This window comes from Falco biarmicus, chromosome Z (genome assembly GCF_023638135.1).
Source record: "Falco biarmicus isolate bFalBia1 chromosome Z, bFalBia1.pri, whole genome shotgun sequence".
NCBI lineage: Eukaryota > Metazoa > Chordata > Aves > Falconiformes > Falconidae > Falco > Falco biarmicus.
In genome coordinates, this window is record NC_079311.1 from 37,346,204 (window position 1) to 37,367,278 (window position 21,075).

Below are 21,075 nucleotides of genomic sequence, written 5' to 3' on the forward strand. Positions count from 1 at the left end.
TTGGTGGATACTGTTGCCCCCTGGAGGCCATTTCTCAATTATCACAATATTAGATTGGAACTTAAATTAAAACTTAGAAATGTTTGCTATTATAAACAAAATATTCCCTTTAGCAATTAAAAATATTGTGATTTTAATTAAAAGGGTTTATGAGCTTATCAGAGAAATAACTGATTTCTTACTATGCTAATTATTTTTCTACAGTTGCTGTTTAGATTTGCCAATTACTAGACAGTAAAATTTAATTGCTTTTTAAGGAAGATGAATATTTAATTTGAATACAGTACTTGGGAAAAATAAGGTTTTAGTCAATGTGTGCGTGTGTGTTTTAAGCAGTGTAGATTATCAAACTAGGGAGTGCGAGTGTCTCCACATGCACTGTAGACATGGTTCTACACAGTGCTACTATTCCTCATGAAAGTGTAAGAAAAAACACAGTGCAAGGCTGAGAAAAGAGGCACCCTGGACCTCATGCATGCTTTGCAGCTGCTGTATTGCCCCTGGCTGGAAAAAATGCTAAAGTCAAAGGCAGCTCACGGAGCCAAGATGTTTGCTTGGCTATTGATAACAAAGGATAACAAAATGGCCAAGCGGGCAGTTACTCAGACCCAACATTCAGCTCCTTCTCCATTGCATGGCCTGCTGGCAAGGGAGCCCTGCTTGGGCTCTATGCAAGGGACACACAGCAAGGGTCACAACCCCAGGGTGTCCCCCAACCCTCCTGAAATGGAAGCTAGATTTCTGCATTTGTTTAAAAAAAGCGCCCTCTTTTTCTTTCATTTCTGAGTTTACTAGATACTTTGAGCTCATTACAACAATTTGATGGATGACTGTTCACAACCGACATCCAGGCTAGATAGCAATGGCTGTTGGTCCTTGGCTATTGGAGTCAAATCTGAGCTACTGGGCTGATGGCATTGGTAATAATTAATTGGGCAGCCCATGTAGGAAGACTTTTCTCTATGTGAGTAAAAGTCTGTTTCTAAATATTTCGTTCTTATAGGCGTTGCTAATCACTATCACTTGTGGTATGAATTAAGCATTAATTTATACATGTCTAATTATTTAGCTTTTGCAATTAGTCTCTTGTCTACACTTGTAATTAGACTCTTTTTTCTTCATAACTGCTGTACCTCCCAGCCTTTTTGCTTTGGTGGTGCTCTGATTTTTGCTGCCTCCCCAGCGCCATGGGGTGCTGGAGTTAGGTCCTGCTATTCTTTGCTGGGCTTCCTGTCCCAGCAAGTACCAATGTTTCAGGAGACAGCTATGCTGGCAAAGAAGCAACACTGTACTAATGAATGGAGGAACAGGGCTATCTGTGGTGGTAACAGACAAGGGAATGCTTGGTACTGCTTCTGGTATGTATTGCCTAACCCCAGTGAGGCCAATGTTGCTGGTGGTTAGTGAGTCATGCACTGTGACAGATACACTGTTCTGGACCCCTTCTTGGGATTCGGCTGTTGCTTTCCATCCTCACACCAATCCTGTGATGCAGGCAGGCCAGCAGCTTTCTGGATAGGCATACAGAGAGCATTTGTTTATTCTTGGAAACTCTTCTTTGTCTGAAGGCTGTAAGTGTCACTCCTTCTCCAGCTCTTCATTTTCTTCCTCTCCTCACTGCAGGTTCAGTACTCCCTTTCTGTGCGCAATTCACATCATGCTTTGTGACCTTTATGCAAAATGTAATCCAGGCTGTTTCACATTAGTACTTCAGGTAAGTTGCAATGACAGACTTAAAACTGCTGAAAAACATAGGAAGGATGCCTCTTAAGGAGTCCAAGAACTGTCTTTGGCTTGCACTAGTTATTTTCTATCAGTAATATCAGTACCACATGTGGTATGTTCAAGTATTTTAAAATAGCAGGGTAATACCAATTGAAGTTATTGATTTTTCTGGGCTTAGGCATGAATAAAGATTTCATACAAGCCAAAATGCCAAGAATTCATAGTTGAGGCTCTCTTGATATGCTCCTTAACTAATTAAAAGGATTAAGCTTTCCTCCAGTGAAAATATTCATCATGCTATCCGTGACATAGCTCAGCAGTGTTGGTATACCAAAAAATATTTAAATTTTGAGGACAAGCTGATGGTTTTAGTCTTATTATATGAGACTACATGCATATGCTTTCACCTTGTTTTCACGTATCTCCTGCATACATTAATGATAAAGTTTAAACAGTTACAAACCAACAGGAACAGGTTATTATTATTCCTTCCACAATTCTAGCTTTAGAAATAAAGACATACACAGGTGGAAAATCATTGAGGATGCCCGTAACAGCAAATGGAAAAGTCCTTACTCTTCTGACTCTCTGCAGGTTCCCTCTGTTTCTTCCTGACAACTCCCAACCTGCCATATGTAATCCTCCAGCTGGGCTCCTTTGTACATTACTTTCAGTAAAGATATGGTTTTATTTTTTTTTTCTTATTCCACTGTATCCAGCTCCTGAGTGACCATACTTGTCAAGCAAATGGGGTTATCCTCCGCAGCCATGTCTTGCACTCCCACTGCAGAGGTGCTGGCACAGCTTGGGCAGATGGTTGTCCTGGCTGAGCCCTCAGCCAGACAGAGCTGCCAGCTCTGGGCAGCTGCTTTCCAGGCAGATGCTGGGAAGGAGACTGGTGGAGTAGGAGGACATGGCAGGGAGGAAGGAAGGCACTGCAGAGACTTGCATCCTATACACAAGTCGGATCAGAGGCAGGTGGGATGTGCAGGTCATCCTTCAGGAAAGATCTGGCACAAACCTGACAAAATTGTCTGAGTAGGTCTAGTCGGTGGACTTTAGATTGGGATGAAAAGGGGCTTTCAGGGAGGCAAGTTTCACTAGGTTGAAAATGGGTGAGATATCTATATGCTATCCTTTTGGTAAGGAAACAAAACAAAACAAACAAAAATCTGTGCAACATTCAAAGGCAGGAGACTTAAAAGGGTGAGGGAAATTTTTTTTGCTTTCAAAATGTAATTTTTTCCCTTGGTATGCTTGAAACTTTGTTCATAAAAACACTTGAGAAATAAAGCATGCATATGAAATAAAGTGTCCTGTGAAAGGAAAAGGGCTCAAGCTTAGGACCGAAGCTGGAGGAGGGTACCTAAGGTCAAGGCAGATCAACAGCACTGTCTGCCAGATAAGGCTGCTCAGATCACTCTCCAGTGAACATGACTGGAGAGCCTTTTCCATAATGTTTTACACACAGAGAGCACCTTCCCATGAAAGTTTTTGAGAAAACTAAACAGCCGTTATGGGGAGACTGAGGCACAGAAGAAAAATGAGGTGTCTCTCCACAAGGCAAAGACTGTCTCAGAGATAAATAATCCAGGTGTACTTATCTCTAATATATATTACTCCTCTTGGTTAAAAAAGTGGGGGGAAAGGTAGATCTTAAAGCCATATTGCTTTGGAGAGGAGAGGAAATTAAAAGACTTTAAAATATACCTCTTTTTCCTGTTGGAACCTCCAGTTTTAGGAATGGGGCTTTAATGGCGACCACAGGGAGAGTTTAAGCTAACCATGGTAACACTGACAGCTAATCTCACCCTCTGTTTCTGCTCTGACCACAAAATGCAAACTCTGACAGGCCCAAAGGCAATGATGAGGTGAGAGCTGCCCAGCACACATGCTGGGTGGTATTTACAGTTACAGGAATATGAATAAAGCGTGCTCCAGAAAGGCGTTAATTGCTGTCAGTTACAAATACCACGGCAGGAAGGAGAACTAAAACTGGTGCGCAGTTTCTAGCATTGGTGATGGAGGGCAAGTATAGCCACAAACGGAAGATCTGAGAGAGAAAAAGGTATTTGTAAATAACAGCGAGGAGGAATTCTAAATTGGAGTAACCACACACCAACCACAGCATGGCCCCAGGGCCATCCACACCACCAGCAGGGCCAGAGCTTGGCTTTGTCTGGTGCTGCAAACAGGTGGATGGATGGAGGATGTCAGTGCTGTGTGTGTGCTCACAAAGCAGCTGGCCTGTTGGCAGGACTTCCAGCACTTTTCTCCAAAGTGAAAAGGAAGGGGAAAAAATTAAAAATCAAAAGGACTTGCCGAGACAAAAAGGTCATGCACTGTCATGCACCAATAATTCCACCCTTAAAATCCCTGAGAATCACTGGCTTAGTTCAGGAGTATTGCTGCTGCTGGGCCTAACTTACTCAGCCCAGTAACCCCCAGACCTCTACTAACTGGGGGAGAAAACCACACAAGACCTTTGGAAGGTCCCTTCCCATAAATTCCAATGAATTATTTACAGTTTGCATTAGAAGCCACACTCTACACAATATCATTGACCTTTATAAGGGTTTGAATGAACAGCTGCATCTCACACAGTATTTTTCATCTTTACTTATAAGACACTGGTTCTTTCAAGGCTGTTCACTAGGCAAGTAACATTTTTTTTATTCAGCCATAGGGCAAACTGCCATTACCTGCTTGAAAAATTGTACCTCTCTTTATAGTGGAGAATTAACAGTGCTTCTTAAAAGCTGGCTTACTTTGGCCTTACAGGTAAGGGTGTGTGTGTGAGGAAACTTGCTTTCACAATAATTTAGAAAATTACTTTATTTCAGAGTTATAGTTACAGCTACACTGCTAATGACTCATGGCTTAGAAATCTTTTGGGTGATAACCTGTGGTGGAGAAAGCTCCCTACCTTCATTTTCGTGTTAACATGGGGACTTCGGCTCCTATTAAGCCAAAGGCTCTAGGAGCTGCTCCTGCTTAGAGAATGGAGATGCTTTAAGCTTGGGCAAATTCAGTCTGGTGGGGATATGGTGTGGACGCCAGGTTTTGCTTACATGCAAGCTGACACAACCCAAGAAGAGTTGGTACCTGGGGTACCAGGACTTACAGGGCTTTGTGTATAGGACCTAAGGTAGGCAAGGTATTCTACAAGGGGCTTGGAAGGAGTCCTGTATCCCATTGCCACAGCTGGGTGAATGTAAAGACCAGCGAGGACAAAAGTAACATCAGATTTTCCTGCAATACAAAGTGTGAGGATGTTAACCTGGATCCATATGCCTGGGTACCAATGACTGGATGAAGATGACATGGCAGGTGTACCTGGAGCAGCTGCGTAGCAGCCACACACGGGCATCTGCCAGGCTCTTAACCTCTCTCAACTTTCAAACCAAGAGACGGAACCTGGCAGATCCTTCATGTTTGAAACCAGCTTCACAGCAGGTGGAGATATGCCTGTGCTTCCTGTATTGGGCCCCTCCTTCTCCTTGAAGAGACCTAAGTAAGGATTTCCAGACCAGAGGCTGGATCAAAAAAAAGGCAGTGATTCATTTGGGAGTGAGCCTGATCAACAGGGAGAGACGGTGTCACAAGCCACCTACACCCAGCACTGGGGCACTGTTAGATGGCTTTTCCTAAACAGACTTGTGCATTCATTGTTTGTTTTTTTCCTGATTTATACAAAGGAGCAGCATCCAAGTGTGTTTTGTGAAGTGACAAATGACAAGAAATTAGGTGGCTGCTTTTCTGATTTTTGCTTCTTATAAGCAAGGCCTCCCCTTACCCCTGCTGCTCAGCAGAAGTAAACGATATTCCCTGGGCCAAGTCTAGTTCTTCATAGCATTTATCTCATGGCAGTTAATGCCATTAGTCAGAGATTTCCAATTTAAGTGTCATAAAATACTAATTATAATAAGGTGCTTGATGTCTCTCCCCAGGTGTACCAGCTCAGGATGCTGCTGAAGTTCTATTGGGCAGGAGTTACTGGGACAGAACAAGAACGGTGTTTTGTCATGCTACAGAGGAGGTTAATTAGAAAACTGCTCACATTATTGGTGAACCTAATTAATTTCGTTACTTTCAAAGAGAGTCCTGATTACATCTGGAAAATAGCTGATAACCCCAATAGCAGATTATGGGTAATTTGATACAAGACCACTCAAGTTTATGATTACATGGCAACAGAGCATTTTGGTGACTTTTGAGTAAGAGTAATGACTAAGACCTGGGCAGAGAGAGCAGCACAGCACATCCACAGGGCAGCAAGTGCCTTGTTCTGGTTTTCTGGTGGAAGTCCTGATACTTTCAGGGAGTAAAGAGGATGTTGCCTTGGAAGGAGACTTACTGGTTGTTCCTCGTTTCCACTGAGCAAATTACATCTGAAGATCACCAAGGATACTATTTTTCAAAGCTTACTTGCTTGCCCTATGTTTAAACTCCACTGCACAGTACTAATGGCCTGCATTCTTTATTCCTCTTACAGGTTTATAAATAAATAGTTCTTGTCAGAGATGTTATGCACATAGACTTACACGAACTCTAAATTAATGTGGCTTTCAGCCACCCTTTACACCTGCCCTTTGTGAAGATGTATTTCAAAAGCCATTTTCTCACCAGCTGCTGAGCTGGTGAAAGATGTGATTTCATTAGTAAAGCAGATAGATACAAGCTGACATCCTGGCTGAGTCGGTTATTGGAGCTAAGGGTTACAGAAAATCATTGGGGATGCATGTACTATGTAAAACCACCAAGAAAAAGCAATGTAAAGAAAGTCTTTATCTTTGTAACTGCTCAGAGCTGTGACAGCTCTCCCAAAGGTTAGGCTGGCTTTGGAACTAATGGCTGAATGTAGCAGAGAAGCCCTTCTGAGCCAAATACATGCCTGTTATTTCACTGTATCTCCCTCCTTATAGCACATTTATGAAAGCTTGCATATTAACATAATAAAGACACTACTACATCTGGCTTGCTACAGCCTGTTGCTAAGAGTGACTGGGAGGCTGGCAGAGCTTTCCAGGGATTTGCCAGTGGTGGAAAGTCCCACTGAGGTTTACTGGGTGTTCCTTCCCTCAGCTGCCAAGCCTGGTCTGGGTTCTGGTAGCACAAGGTCAGGGAGCAGAGCCTCCTGGGCATGTGCTGCCCCACGTTCCTGGGGCATACAGCAGGGTGGTGGGCAGAAGAGCTGGGGTGCCCCATGTAGCTGTGAACCTCACAGCTCTGTGTATGAAATTCTAGTCATACAGTGGCCCTGTAATGAAAGGAAGGAAAAATGAAGGTGAAATCCAGCCTATACTCTACTGGGGAGAGTTTGCTAGCACAGATTTCCAAGGGACCTCTGTTAAAACAACAGGGGAATTTTTAATGTAAAGTAGTTGCTTTTGGCTGCATTGGCAATTCTGACATTTTTGCCAAATGGATCTTACATCTAGAGCTTTTGCCATTGTAAGCTTGTCAGGCAGGGAACGAAAAAGAAATCATAGCTGCGCTGACAGTACCTTTCAACGCAGATGAGGAATGACTATGATCACACACAGAGATGGGAGATGAGTAACAGACTCAAGGCCACATACTGCTCCAGCTATGCAGAGATGCTGAAGAACAATAAAGTGGAGCAGTTTGCTTAGCAAAGTCTCTCAGGGCTGTGGGATGTTGGATACGTGCCCCTATTCTTTCGAAAAGTAATAGCATTAAGTCATGGAGAAGAGAAAGGAAGACACGTACTCTTCTGAAAAATGGCCTATTACATCTTTGATTTTTCCCCTTTCATCCAGGGAAAATATTGTGCAATGCAGGTGACGGATATGTTGCATTTACAAAATCAAAAGATGAAAAGTCAGTTCTTGCAAAACTCAAACTCAGGATGGGTAGTTTAAGAGAACAGACCTGGCACTGCACAGAATCTGATCATGAATCGAAAGTTGTACATGTGCTTCCATGTTTCTATAGATCAGGGGTTTGTAGCAGATTGTGTCCTGTCCCATGGAACTTTCATGCCATTAGTAGCGTTAGGTGGTATGAGACAAGTTCTGTCAGGAAGATTCGGCAAGCAGAGTGTCTAGCTGCTCTGGGCCCTGCAGCATCAGCCTGAATGTTTGTCATAGGCAGAATTTTGACCTACAAAATAGGAAGCATTCAGGTTTGTGCACAGACCACATCTACTTGGAGTTTCTCATGCCCTTTCTCACCAAAATCTGAAAATTCTGATACTGCAATTTTGCTCATTATTACCTTGCTGATAGAAGTATTTTTGTTTGCTTTGTCAGTGCAGATACTTGAAGAAAACACTATTTTTCTTTTCAGAAGAGGCTTAGTATGTGACTTATTTTCATTTAAGCCATTGTAATCAGTTTATGTCTGGGTATGATTTTTTTTTTCTTCCACATAAATAAACCAGCTTGCAGTCTTTATCTTTATGCCATAGTTTAGATCTTGTCAGTAGAATCTCAATGAAAGACAAATGACAAACCTTTTAATAAATATTATTACTGTTTTCTGGTTATGTAATGTACTGAAGTCTGAAAAGGTTCTTCCCACTATCCTATCAAATGCATTCCTGTGAGAGAACTTATGGCACACTGACTATCTACTTGTAATAGCTGTCCCACATAAACTGCAGTTATGCCATCTTAAATATGTTCTTTTCAATGCAGAACTAACACGATTGTAAAGCATAGTTTTTTTTAATTTAATTTCTAAAATTCTGGCTGTTCTGTACCTACTAGCAAGTACTGAATTGTTTATAATCACACTGAGCTTTCACAATCATAGTAAGTTCACAAACATATCCAGAAGGAGCTGAGATCAACCTGCATATGGAGGGTTGGCTTTCCCTTTGATGTGTAGCCAGTGGAGAGCATTTCTGTAAAGACAAAAGGGAGCCAAGCATGTAGATGTTATCGATTTATGGAAATCACTGCTACCCAGTAGAAGTCAGTGAAGCTACAACAGCTTGTTCCCTGCAGTGGGTCTGCCCTTTGGCTTCTGCAAATACATGTTTGTGTGGGTAATGTGGGATAAGCTGAATCTGGCCATCCACGCTGACTAATGTCCTTCCATGGGAATAGGACACCACTCTCAAAAACATTACTTCTGCAAACTGTGCTGTGTAGGAACTGGTTTCTTTCTGATAATACAGTCATTTCTTCCCAGTTATTAAAAGCTCTCAAATTACCTCAGTGATAAGACTGCTGTTGCCTGAAAGGAACTATCTGGCCAGATGGGAACAATTCTAAAAACTTCAGTGTATATTCTTACAGGTAAAAATATCAAAACTACTTTTCTAGGTATCAGGACTGAAGATCCAGGTCTCCAGGTCTTGCTGATTCATACCTATAACAGAGGCACTATTAAGTAGCTTCAGGAAAGATTCCAGTATTCCTGCCCATCTCCACAGCTTCGCAGGGATTTATGGTTACTGGTGGTCTTTCAGCAGCAGCCCATTTTGCCAGCAGATGCATGTGGAAATGAATTTATCCCTAAAAAAAGAAAAAGAAAATTAAAAAAATTCTGTAATTGTAAGCCAGAACAACTTATGATGAACTTGTAAAGAAAAAGCATCCTTCAAAACACAGGATAATTTCAACAAATGCTAGTCATTTTCTTGTCCCTAGTCAATACAACAAGAAGAAACAGACTCAAAGTAAGGGAAGAAAGACTCAGGGCAAGGCATTAAAAAAAGAAATAGCGAAGTACTGGGACAGGTTGCCTGGAGAGGCCATGGAATTCCCATTGCTGGTGTTTGATGCTTGTCTTATCTCATCTAATAAGACAAGCATTTGTAGGGAATGACAGAGATAGTAATTTTGCCCTAAGAAAAAGAGTGGATGGTCTCAAGAATTCTCTTCCAGATTCCTGCCATCCTCCTCTCTCCTTTCCCTATGATTTGTGTTTGCTTGAGGTTTTTGCCTGCCCGCTCCTACTTTCTTAACCCTGTATTATGGCAGACTTGCATAGATAATTACTGGGTATTTGAGTGTAATAAGCTATTTTTCATTTTCTTGGATTTTCCAACTACATTTTGTTTGTTACATATCTGAAATAGCATATGACCTTGTTAAACCACAATTCAGTAAACCGTAGTTTGGAACAAAGAAGGCAGTTTTGGATTTGGAGTTCGGCAAGGAACAAACCAATCTCATGCTAATGTTCTGCTAAAGAAAGATGTGGAATGCTTGAGCTTATGGTCCTCAGAGGCCACTGAGAGGCCAGTGAGCCATCTCCTCAACCACAAAGTGTACAGGTTAAATCACAGGGAGGGTATTAACTATCGGATCATATGGGTGGTCTTCATCCCTCAGCCTAGCTGGTTTGCAAACTATGCAAATCTCCATTTGGCAGATGAGCAAGGGAAAAGATGGAAGAGTGTTTCTTTCCACAGTATGTAAACCATACATTTCACTCTGCCCTTCAATCATGTTGCTTGAAACAAAGCTTCTGTTGGGTCATGAAACCAAAGGGACCACTGCATTCCCCTGTGATGTTAAAAATGTAAGACCCATTCTCCAAAAAAAATATTTTGAGTGGACACATTAAGATGCCTTTGCAAACCCTCCAGAGTAGAATTTGAAGGTTATTCTCTTTTTAATGCCTGCGTGCATACATATATAGGAATATGTCCATGGGTAAGTAAGCTTTACAGACCAGGGCTGTGTGCTGCGGCTCTTACACAGGTAGTCCCCTAACTTTGTATTGAATATTTGTCACAGACAAGGCAAGAAGGCCTCAGGAAGACTTATAAATCTTGACCCCGGTCTACCTTCTCATAGCTTTAAACAAAACTCTTCTGAATATAAAACATCTGCGTGTTTTATGTTGCTGCAGGTACAAGTGACTCTTCTGCAAGCAGAAGAGTGATCAGTCAGTGAGAAGGTTTTTCTTCTCTCAGAAAAGGAAGAGTGGGACAGCCTAAAATACCTTCTACTACTTGACCACCTACCCTTTGTGCCTGGAACACCCATTGATGCTGATAGATACTGGTTTAACAGTATGGGTACCAGGGTTTAAGACAGCAGATGGCCCTAAGTATTGGATTTCATATCACAAAATTGACCTTAAAAATCAGCTGTGGAAATAATACAAGGGGTAAAGTGAAAGGGTGGAAAAAAAAAGAGACTTTGGGACCATCAAATTCTATATTTATATCTTGTTGCCATGAGGGAACCAGTGCCTGAAATTAGAGGCTGAACGGTTGTATTCAATGAGAGTGAGTGTGAATGTGTGTGCGTGGGGTGTGTGTTTTTCTGTTAATACAGACCAGGACTCCCCTATAATTAGAGATGGCAGGTGGTGAGGTCCTGCCACAGCCATGCGTTCACTCTGGCTCCTCGCTCAGAAATAGGATCTGGGGAAGCGGGCAGGCATGAGGGGCGGATGTCATAGGCTCTTGGGTTTTGTACAAGGCGTACATAACATGGTAACAGCAAGCATGATGGTATCAGTTTGAAGCAAGCTTCTTTTTTTTTTTTTTTTTTTTTTTTTTTCCTCCCTTTAACCAAACCTGAAAAGCAGTCCTAGGCTGTGGCTTCAGCAGCCGGTGGCATGAGGCCAGCTGAGCTGTGTAGACTCCCACAAAGGGTGTCTTGCTTCTGGCAGATGTCCCAGATACCAAGCCATTTGATCTCAGTACAAAAATAGTGGCATAAAATACTGTGCATTGGCTTTGCCCTGACAGCAGTGGGACTGTTGCTCTTCGCTGGATGGGTGGAAACGTCCTGCTGGGGCTGGAGCTTGTGTCCTGTGAGCCTTCTCCCCCCATGGGGCAGCAAGGTGCCTCTGTGCCAGGATGAGAAAGGGAAGAGATAATGGGGAGTTTTCCCTTAGCTTTAGAGTCATGCTTTTAAAAACTGACACACACTTTCCTGACAGACTGCTGGCTCCTAGCTTTGCTGCCGGGAAGGACGGAAGAGGGAAAACAGCGGGGCTTAAGGCTTCTGACACATTTTGGGAGTGTTGCTGTGCCTTCAGGCGAGTAAAGCCTCAGCTGGTGTCAACTGGTGGAGATGGGTGACCAAACTGCTGAGAAACTGATGAACACCTGCTAGGGATCTGACCCAAGAGAAGAAGCACGAAGGAAGCAGAGTGTTTTTGCATGGAACAACATGAGATGGTGAGGAGCCCACAAGCTCAGGAGCATCATTAGTGTGAAGACTACCGTTGTTTGTTTCAATGCCACTTTATCTTTTCACTTTTGCATGCTTTCCCACCATGGCCTTTCCTAGCCTTGCCAGGGTAGAGCTATATTGCTACAGAATTTTAAACTGGTAACTGCTACTGACTGCTGCATACCTATTTTTTTTCAGAAAATCATACCATAAATATTGTGCCATAAATTATCCCCATTCCACAAAACAGTCCCATGTGGATTGGTCAGGGAAAAAGTGCAAGAATGCTCAGTTTGAAAACAAAATGTTCTTAGCCAGAAGAGGTGTTCTGTTTTGTTCAGTGGGTTTCAGATGTGACTGAAAGCTGGCCCTGCCCCCCTTATCCTTCCTCCTGGTTTTATGGGATGTGTACTTTTAAACTGAGCTGTGCAAATGGGTTAGGCACCACACCCAGAGAAGCAATAACCTGGTACTGTCATCAGTAAAGTGACAGCAGCCCAGCCCAGTGGCCTCAGTACTTCTCCCAGGCCACTGCGTGTGACAAAGTCTGCACTGCCTGACTTGCAGGTACAGTGAACTCAGTTAATTGCCCTTGGGAAGTTCAAATGTGTTGGAGGCACATGTGTAGCCCCAATTCTCTGCCTCCATCGCTTGCACCACTTGAGTAATGCAGAGTGTGCAAAACAGGTGTCAGGTCTTCTGAGGCAGTTCTGATGCTCTTGCTTAAGTCAAATGTAAGTTATTTTACAAGCTGTAAAACAGTGAAAAATGAGCACTTACACTCTCCTGCTTTTCGTGAACTGATGAACTGTCCTCTCAGTTTCTGGTGTCCAAGACTCTGGTAATCATCTTCAGTGTATTTGCAAGTGTGAACTTCTCTGGCTTCCATCCACAGCACACATGGTTTTTGCAACCTTCCCAGCATAAAAAAAGACAGTATTTTGTGGTGCGCTGGCAGTTTGTTGGTTTATTTGTTTTAGAAGAATCTCCAACCAAAGCAGATTTTTCCATTTTCTAGGAGAAGCACTATAGGCCAAAAGTGGAAGAATGAGAACTAAGGGAAAATATAATAGGTTAAGAGAATCATAGAATCATAGAATTATTTAGGTTGGAAAAGACCTTTAAGATCATTGAGTCAAACTGTTAACCTAGCACTTCCAAGTCTACCACTAAACCATGTCCCTAAGCACCACATCTCCACATCTTTTAAATACCTCCAGGGGTGGTGACTCAACCACTTCTCTGGGCAGCCTGTTCCAGTGCTTGACAAAACCTTTAGTGAAGAAATTTTTCCTAATATCCAACCTAAACCTCCCCTGGTGCAACTTGAGGTCATTTCCTCTTGCCCCATCACCTGTTATCTGGGAGAAGAGACAGACCCCCACCTGCCCACAGCCTCCTGTCAGGCAGCTGCAGAGAGCAGTAAGGTCCCCCCTGAGCCTCCTCCTCTCCAGACTAAACAACCCCAGTTCCCTCAGCTGCTTCTCACAGACTTGTTCTCTAGACCCTTCACCAGCTTCGTTGCTCTTCTCTGGACACGTTCCAGCATCTCAATGTCTTTCTTGTAGTGAGTGGCCCAAAACTAAACACAGAATTTGAGGTGCAGCCTCACCAGTGCTGAGTATGGGAGGAAAATCACTTCCCCAGTCCTGCTGGCCACACTGTTTTGGATACAAGCCAGGATGCTGTTGGGCTTCTTGGCCCCCTGGGCACACTGCTGGCTCATGTTCAGCTGGGTGTCGACCAGCACCCCCAGGTCCTTTCCCACCAGGCACTTTCCAGCCACTGTTCCCCGAGCCTGTAGCATTGCGTGGGTTGTTGTGACCCAAGGGCAGGACCCAGCACTGAGCCTTGTTGAACCTCATACAATTGCCCTGGGCCCATATGTCCAGCCTGCCCAGATCCCTCTGCAGAGCCTCCTGCCGTCAGTCAGATTGACCGCCACCCATCCCCACCCTGCAACTTGGTGTCATCTGCAAATTTACCAAGGATGCACTCAAACCCCTTGTCCAGATCATTGATACAGATATTAAACAGGACTGGCCCCAATACTGAGCCCTGGGGAACTTGTGCCCGGCCACCATCTGTATGTAACTCCATTCACCACCACTCTTCAGGCTCGGCCCTCCAGCCAGCTTTTAACTCAGTGTAAAATACACCCTTTTACACCAAGTCCAAGCCATGGGCAGCCAGTTTCTCAGGAGAATGATGTGGAAAAAGGTGTCAAAGGCTTTACCGAAGTCTAAGTAGACAACATTCACAGCTTTTCCCTCATCCCCCGAGTCAACTTGTCATAGAAGGGGTTCAGATTTGTCAGGCAGGACCTGCCTTTCATAAACCCATGCTGGTTGTTGTATTCTACATGCCATGTGATGGTACTCAAGACTTTGCTCCATAACTTTCCCTGGCACCAAGTCCAGACTGACAATGTCGCTGAAATTGGGACTAAGAAAACTCCTTAACACCAATGTAGCATTAAGAAGCAGACATTCCCTTATTGCAGCGCTGGATGCACAAGGGATTATGCCAGCTAATGTGCATGCCATATGTTACATTCAGGCAAGATTATATAGATCATACATATGTTTATGCATTACATTTCTCAGAAAAATCATACGTACTCATTCAATAGGTGGTACTATATTAATTAAGCATTGCACGTGCTCCTTACAGATATTTTAGAATACTTCTGGGTGTCTCAAACAGTAGTTGGACCCTCTAGTTATAGCTGACTGAGAATTGAACTTTAATTACCTTTCCCTATACAGACTTGTCTTGACCACAGTTCAACTTCTTTTGGTAAGTTTGGTTTCAGATCTGGCTTTGCAAGATCTTTTGTTTTAGCTCCTTCTTGGAATTATTGATAAACTTTCCCTTAACAATATAGTGTCGCACAACTACTCTTTGATGTTAGCTATCCATTATACTGAAGCAAACAGTACAAGGTGACAACAGGCCTCTATTTCCCCAGATTCTCCTTCTGGCCCTTCATATAGATGGGTGTCACATTTGCTAATTTCCATGCAACAGGGACCTCCCCAGTTAGCCAGGACTGCTCATAAATGATTAAAAGTGGCTGGATGAGCCCTTCTGCCAGCTCCCTCAGTGCCCCTGGGAGGATACCATCCAGCTCCATAGACTCGTGCATGTCTAAGTGCTGTAGCAGGTCACTGACCATTTCCCCTTGGATTATGGGGATTTCATTCTGCTCCTTGTCCCTGTCTTCCAGCTAAGGGCCTGTGTACCTGGAGAGCAACTGCTCTTACTATTAAAGACTGAGGCAAAGAAGGCATGAAGTTCCTCAGTTCCTCAGCCTTTTTCTCATCCTTTGTCAGCATGTTTCCCCTTGCATCCAATAAAGGATGGAGATTCTCCTTGGCCCTCCGTTTGTTGCTAATGTATTTATAGAAACATTTTTTTATTGTCCTTTATGGCAGCAGACAGATTAAGTTCTAGTTGGGCTTTGGCTCTTTCAGTTTTCTCCTAAAATGTTTCCCTAGGTCTAGAAAGCATGAAAACTAGATTGACTGTCAGTATGAAAACAACCATATAAGATCTGAAGAAAAGTTCATCCACCTACATGCCCTGTCTGTGGCATGTGCTTAGACCAGAACAAGTATGTGCTCCTAGAGCATCCTCCAGTATAAAACTTCCTGGCTACCAGTCAGGTTCAGAGACTTGCCATGCTGGAGGTTGTTGCCTCTCTGTCTTTAGTGGCCCTTTTAAAGACCTCCCCTCCCTGGCTTTTGCCAATTGCTTTTTGAACTTCTTTATATTTCTGTTACAGAAAGCATCTCATGGTGGTGAGTTCCACCGTTCATTTCACACTATGAGGACAGAGTGAGTGGCTGTCATTTCTCAGCCGGCTGCAAGACCACTGAAGCACAGAAAGAACAGGAAAACAGGAATCCCACTGGACTGTGTCAGCACCCAGCACTGATGTATCAGAAATGCCAGGTGGAGTGGGATTTGTCTGTGCCATGGAGCAGCAATATCTAGTACTAGATAAATGTTCTTGCTAGCCTCCATCCAGGTTAGAGTAATACAGAGTGCTGGTGCCAGGTCCTGGTCTAGCTAGGTGAGTCCCTGACTGCTAGGATATGATTGCTATTGCAGCAGTACCCAAAGATCCTAACTTGGATCTGATCTGCATTTTCAAGATGCTGTGAACATGCAGGAAAAAGACAGCTCAACTCTTGGGAGCTAGCCACTGAAATACTTGGTGAGCAGGAGTAGATGGATTCAAGTAAGCACACAAGGGTGTAGATAGACATTACCTTTCTTTTGCCATTCCTAGATTTGCTGTGTGTCTGAGCTGGTGCTAGACAGTGTAGATTTAGAGAACACCTGTCAGATCATCACTGGAAAAATAAGAAGATCCAATTGGTTTCTTGGCTCCCTATGATGCTTTCTAAGGAGCACACTCTGCCCTGAGGCAAGGTGCAGGGCTGTGTCTGACACATCCACCAAATTAATCTCTGCTTTTGATATGCCTGGAAGGTGTTAAATCAGTCAAAACTGAAACTGTTGTCTTGTCAGCACTAGCCACTCTGAAAGGCAACAGAAGTGTGTATCTGCATGTTAGCTCTTCCTTTGCAAGCTGCAGTGGGACTTCAAATAGGTTGTCAATTTCCTTAAGTAGTGACAAAAATGTAACCTCTATTTTAATTTTTTCATTGATAGACCAGAGTAGGAACAGGTCTGTAGCTTTAGAAGTCTGGTGTCCCAGACCACCCTTACTCTTGCACTTTACAACCTGCGGTAAACACAGCAATTCTATTTACTAAACAGGATGCAGGAAAACTAAGCAATCAAGCAGGAAGCCCTAAAACAAAATGTAAATCCTCTTGTGTTGTTTAAGTCTGGTTGTGTTCAGTGCTTTTAGCTGGGGTACGTTGCATATGTGATTTCTTTGGTGGAAGGCAAGGTAGAAGAGAAGATATAGGGCAAAGACAGTGTAATACTAAGAATGCAGCTTGTGAAACTGGCCATTGTATGGCTTAGTATGTCAGCAAATAAGGTAAAATATGTGTTTTTAAATATCAGTTAAGCCATGGTCTTTATGGACAGATAATGAAGAAGATAGCTTTTTGATAGAATAAGGCATAGAAATAATGTTGATAATTAGTTGTTAGTATTTTTTCTTCTTTTGTTTGAAACTCATTTTTAAATGCTTGAAATAGAACTCTAGTTGAAACAGGTCTGTGCACCTGGTCAGAAAAGGACAGAAAAGTTGAGCTGTCATAGAAAAATAATGGGCCAACATCAGCTATGGTATAAATGAGAATATCTCAAGAAGCTCATTGAATTTTTTCACAAAGGTGTTAAGTGATAAATGATGAGGAAGTCTGCTTGTCCTATTTGTATTTGATGCATGCCAGCATCTGAGACTTCTGTTGGTCTGAATGACAGCACACAACTGATGGATTGCAAACACCTTTCTATAAGGATCAAAGCAGTTTTGGAGCTTGTTACAGTAGATATCTAGAGGCGTGTTTCTTACAAGCATCTAAAATTTAATCTCTGACATATATATATATATATATGTATATTTAAAAGCATATAATACACTTGCTTTTTGTATGGAAGTATATTAGCTCTAGAAAATGCTTTAACTTAATATTTCTTGTATGTCCCCCTGCTACAGAATGCTTTGACGTGCTGTGCAAAAAAATCATCAGCAACAACTCTGTACAGTATGTACACACAAATAATCTGTACCTTTTCAGATGAACTTCTAGATCAGAGTTGAGGAACTGCCAAATGACTGCTGCAGGCAGAAGGATGTTGTTGGAACGGTGTGCAAATGGATCAACTTGTTGAAACAAGACAAAACGAGATCATTTATTCCTAGATAATTGCATCAAGACAAGTTTGAGGTAAATGCAATTTTGCCTATGGAGGGAGATAATATAATGTAGTTAATATGGAATAGGAAAACAGACTTCAGGAGCAACATTAGTTTCTAACATAGCTTCAGTGGAATCAGTAGATGTTACACTGGCACTGGATGTGATCCACATTATCATATAGAAGTGATATGTATGAATATGACCTTTTCAATATTTTAGTAATAACTTTCATTAATGCAATCATTAAATGCCGTATTTCCTAATGAGTTAGCTAGAGTGTTGTAAAAGCATTTATCTAAGGCTTTTTTCTTAAGTCTTGGGAGAGGTTTAGCAAAGTGGCACACCTGCTTAGTACTCCAGCATTTTCAATGCCATGGGCCAATGTCTGCTCTCACTTATGCCAAGAAACTCCATTGTAATAGGAAAGCAGGACTTCTGGCCAACGTGAACACATATTTTTCCTAGATGAATTAATTTGAAAGAGGATGGTTATACTGTCAATATTCCTATAACAAACAATAGCTTTAAAATGCAACTGTAGTATCCCTAAAATTAAGTTTTGTGTTCTGATCATAATACATTGACTAGTCTTAACATCTGATTTTCCTCTAAGGTTAACATCTTTAACCCCACCCCCACCCCCCGCCCCCTTTTTTTTTTTGCTGTGACTGATTCTTGAAATAAACTGACGATTGTGGAAAATGCATGCTTACAAATTTTCATGAAAAGAAGTGAACAAAGTGGAAAACTGCTCAATGCTAAAGCAACAAACTTCTTTGTAGAGGTTACAGTCATGAGGTGCATCTAGAACATCAGAAGATTCCACACTGTTTTTACTGTCTAAAGGAAAAGCAAAGGAGGGACACATGTGAAGAGGGAGGGCTGTGCCAGAGCCTTCATGTGGGAATGGTACTTGAGGAGCAAAACTTCTTCAGCTCTCTGGCTAAAATCAGTTCCAACCAACACTGATCCAAAAGGCATGCAAGGAGAGAAGAAAGCTGTGGCTGAAACTTCCTAAGAGAACTGGCTTAACCTTCAGTTTATTTGTTCATGTATTTTTTTCACTTCACATCCTCCTACACACAGCTTGAGGAAGACATTGAAGTTAAACTATATAATGACATTTGTATAATATAAGGAACTGTATGAAGCTCTGAAGGGCAGTGCTGACACAGGTTATATTTACCATATGTCTGTACCAAGCACTGACCGTGATCTTGCTTAGTGCCTCCATGAGCTGCCACACCTGCAGTATGACTACTAGACTAACTAGCAGCAGCACTGAGAGTAAATGAAAAATGTTTTAAGTACTCACAATTTGAAGGAGGGTAGTGAAAACTAGTTATTGTTTCATTTCTGCCTCAGCCCCCTTTAAACACATAAAGATAGCAGAGAGTATGTGGGGTTTCTGTTGGGGAGATAATAATAGATGTGAAGCATAGAAAAAAATGCAGTCCTATGCTGCTTCGTGCTCACTGTAATCACTCTTCCCCCCTGCAAGGCTGCTCGGCACAGCTCAGCTTTCAGGCTCAGTTTACCTCCTTGGGACAGCCAAGGGATGCTGGGGTCAGCAGCCACAGTGGCAACCTGCGCCAACTCTTTGTGTGGCAGGTATTTTCCCACATGTTTCCCGGGCATCAGTGCGGTGGGTTTTCATGCCTGCCCTCTGTCATCCATCCTGCCACTGCTGTGGGACACCTTGGCTCCTCTCACACCAGTACCTGGCTCAGACAGGACCAGGCGTCTCCCATTGCAATGACTGCAGAGCATCACACACCATAGACAAATTCCCATGAGAAGGACTGTTCCATGGGTGTCCCCCTAAAGAAGATTCAGATTGACCACAGGTGAAAAGAGAAATCATAAACTCTTCCTGCGTTCGGTATCTGAAATGAGAAGCAGGTGATTTCCACAGACAGAGAGGAAATCTGTTTTTCTGTACTTATTCATTTTTGCTAGAGGAATATGCTCAGTAAAGTCAGTGGTTCAGCACAGTGTTAAGGGTACATTATTTCTTTATTTTTTTTCTGTGGGCTCACTGTGGGGTTTATGGCTCACCAGAGACACCAGGACAATACAGAAACATAGTTTTCCACATATCAGTTTTCAAGTAAAGGAGGAGACCCTTGAGTTCAGGTGGGCTAGACTGACGCATAAAGATCACTTCAGTGCAGGATTATTGAACTTGCCCTAATTTAATCCTTTGAATAAGTTTGATCTACATGTCCATAAGAGGTTTCCTGATTGTGTATGTGTGTGTATGCCTGACATAAACAAAAGGTGCACTGAAGAACTGAAGGTATTAAAAAGAAATCCTACAAAATACTTTTACACAGAACAACTGCATGTCTGGAGTCTTTAGTTTTGTGTTAATTTCTGACAAGCATCTTCACATTTTTTTCAGTTCAAGAATCTTGTTCTTTCAGCTTTTCTGTAAAACCCTTTCAAGTCCAAGCACCAACATGGTGCTCTCTTTTCTCACCTTCCCCTATACATCTGCATCAGAAAGATTATATTTGTTCAGCAAGACAGCTGAAGTCACTGCCTTTCAAACTTCTGCTATGTATTACATTCTCCTACTTGACTCTTATTTTAAATCAAACTTGGTTCTTCATCTACTCAGAGACCAGGAAAGGGACAATTTGGTTGCAAGAGGACATGCTCTGCAATCAAACTGGGGGGCTTGTGGAATAGGTACAGCTCCACATCTGAGTTTTGATTCATCTTCATCCTCCATCGTTTTGGGTTTTCTGGGTCTAGCAGTAATCCCAGCAGCTCGTTTCGACAGATTTAGAGTGTTTCATACAGTAATTGGACCCTCACTGCTTTAATGTCTTCATTCAAACAGTTTCTCTGATCATGACACTGAAAGTGAAATCTTATGCTATACATAGCTTTATGTGAAAAAGGAGGTTTATGTGATTATGGTAATAGTTCGTAAAATCTAGCAGACAAAGAATAATTTAGAATTCATTTATTCATAACAGCAGCACTTAATATTCTTCTTGCCTACAAAAGATTTTCCAACATTAATCTTTTCTCTTGGATTTCCGCTATTCTGCAGAGCTAGTTTGGATTGCTTCAGTATTACGGTTGCCCCAACTTCTTTGTTTGTCCCTTTTAGTCTATTCAAAATACTGTTTTTCCTTAAATAAATAATTCTGATTCCATGAAGATGGTATCAAAGCTGTCTTCCAACTTTCATGCAGATTTATGTAAGTATTTAAACAGAAGAGCGAATTCTGGTCTCTGTTTTGCAGCTAAGCATCTTACTGATACATAATAAATCACTTCCCTACAACTGAAGATTTAAGCAACTTAGCATATCCTTTCATAATCTGAGAATTTCTTGTTAATGGTGCATTTGCTTCAGGAACAGGGGAATA

At 42.3% G+C, this 21,075-nt stretch overlaps 1 long non-coding RNA gene across 1 annotated transcript; it reads right to left on the reverse strand.

Annotated features, from left to right (window-relative positions):
• Nucleotides 1-2,707: 2,707 nt before the first annotated feature.
• Nucleotides 2,708-14,204, reverse strand: LOC130143114 (uncharacterized). The gene is made up of 3 exons (XR_008819643.1): nucleotides 12,618-14,204; nucleotides 9,013-9,212; nucleotides 2,708-8,596 (listed from the first exon to the last, which is right to left on the reverse strand). It is a non-coding gene; the product is annotated as an uncharacterized LOC130143114 (long non-coding RNA).
• Between the last annotated feature and the right edge of the window lie 6,871 nt (nucleotides 14,205-21,075).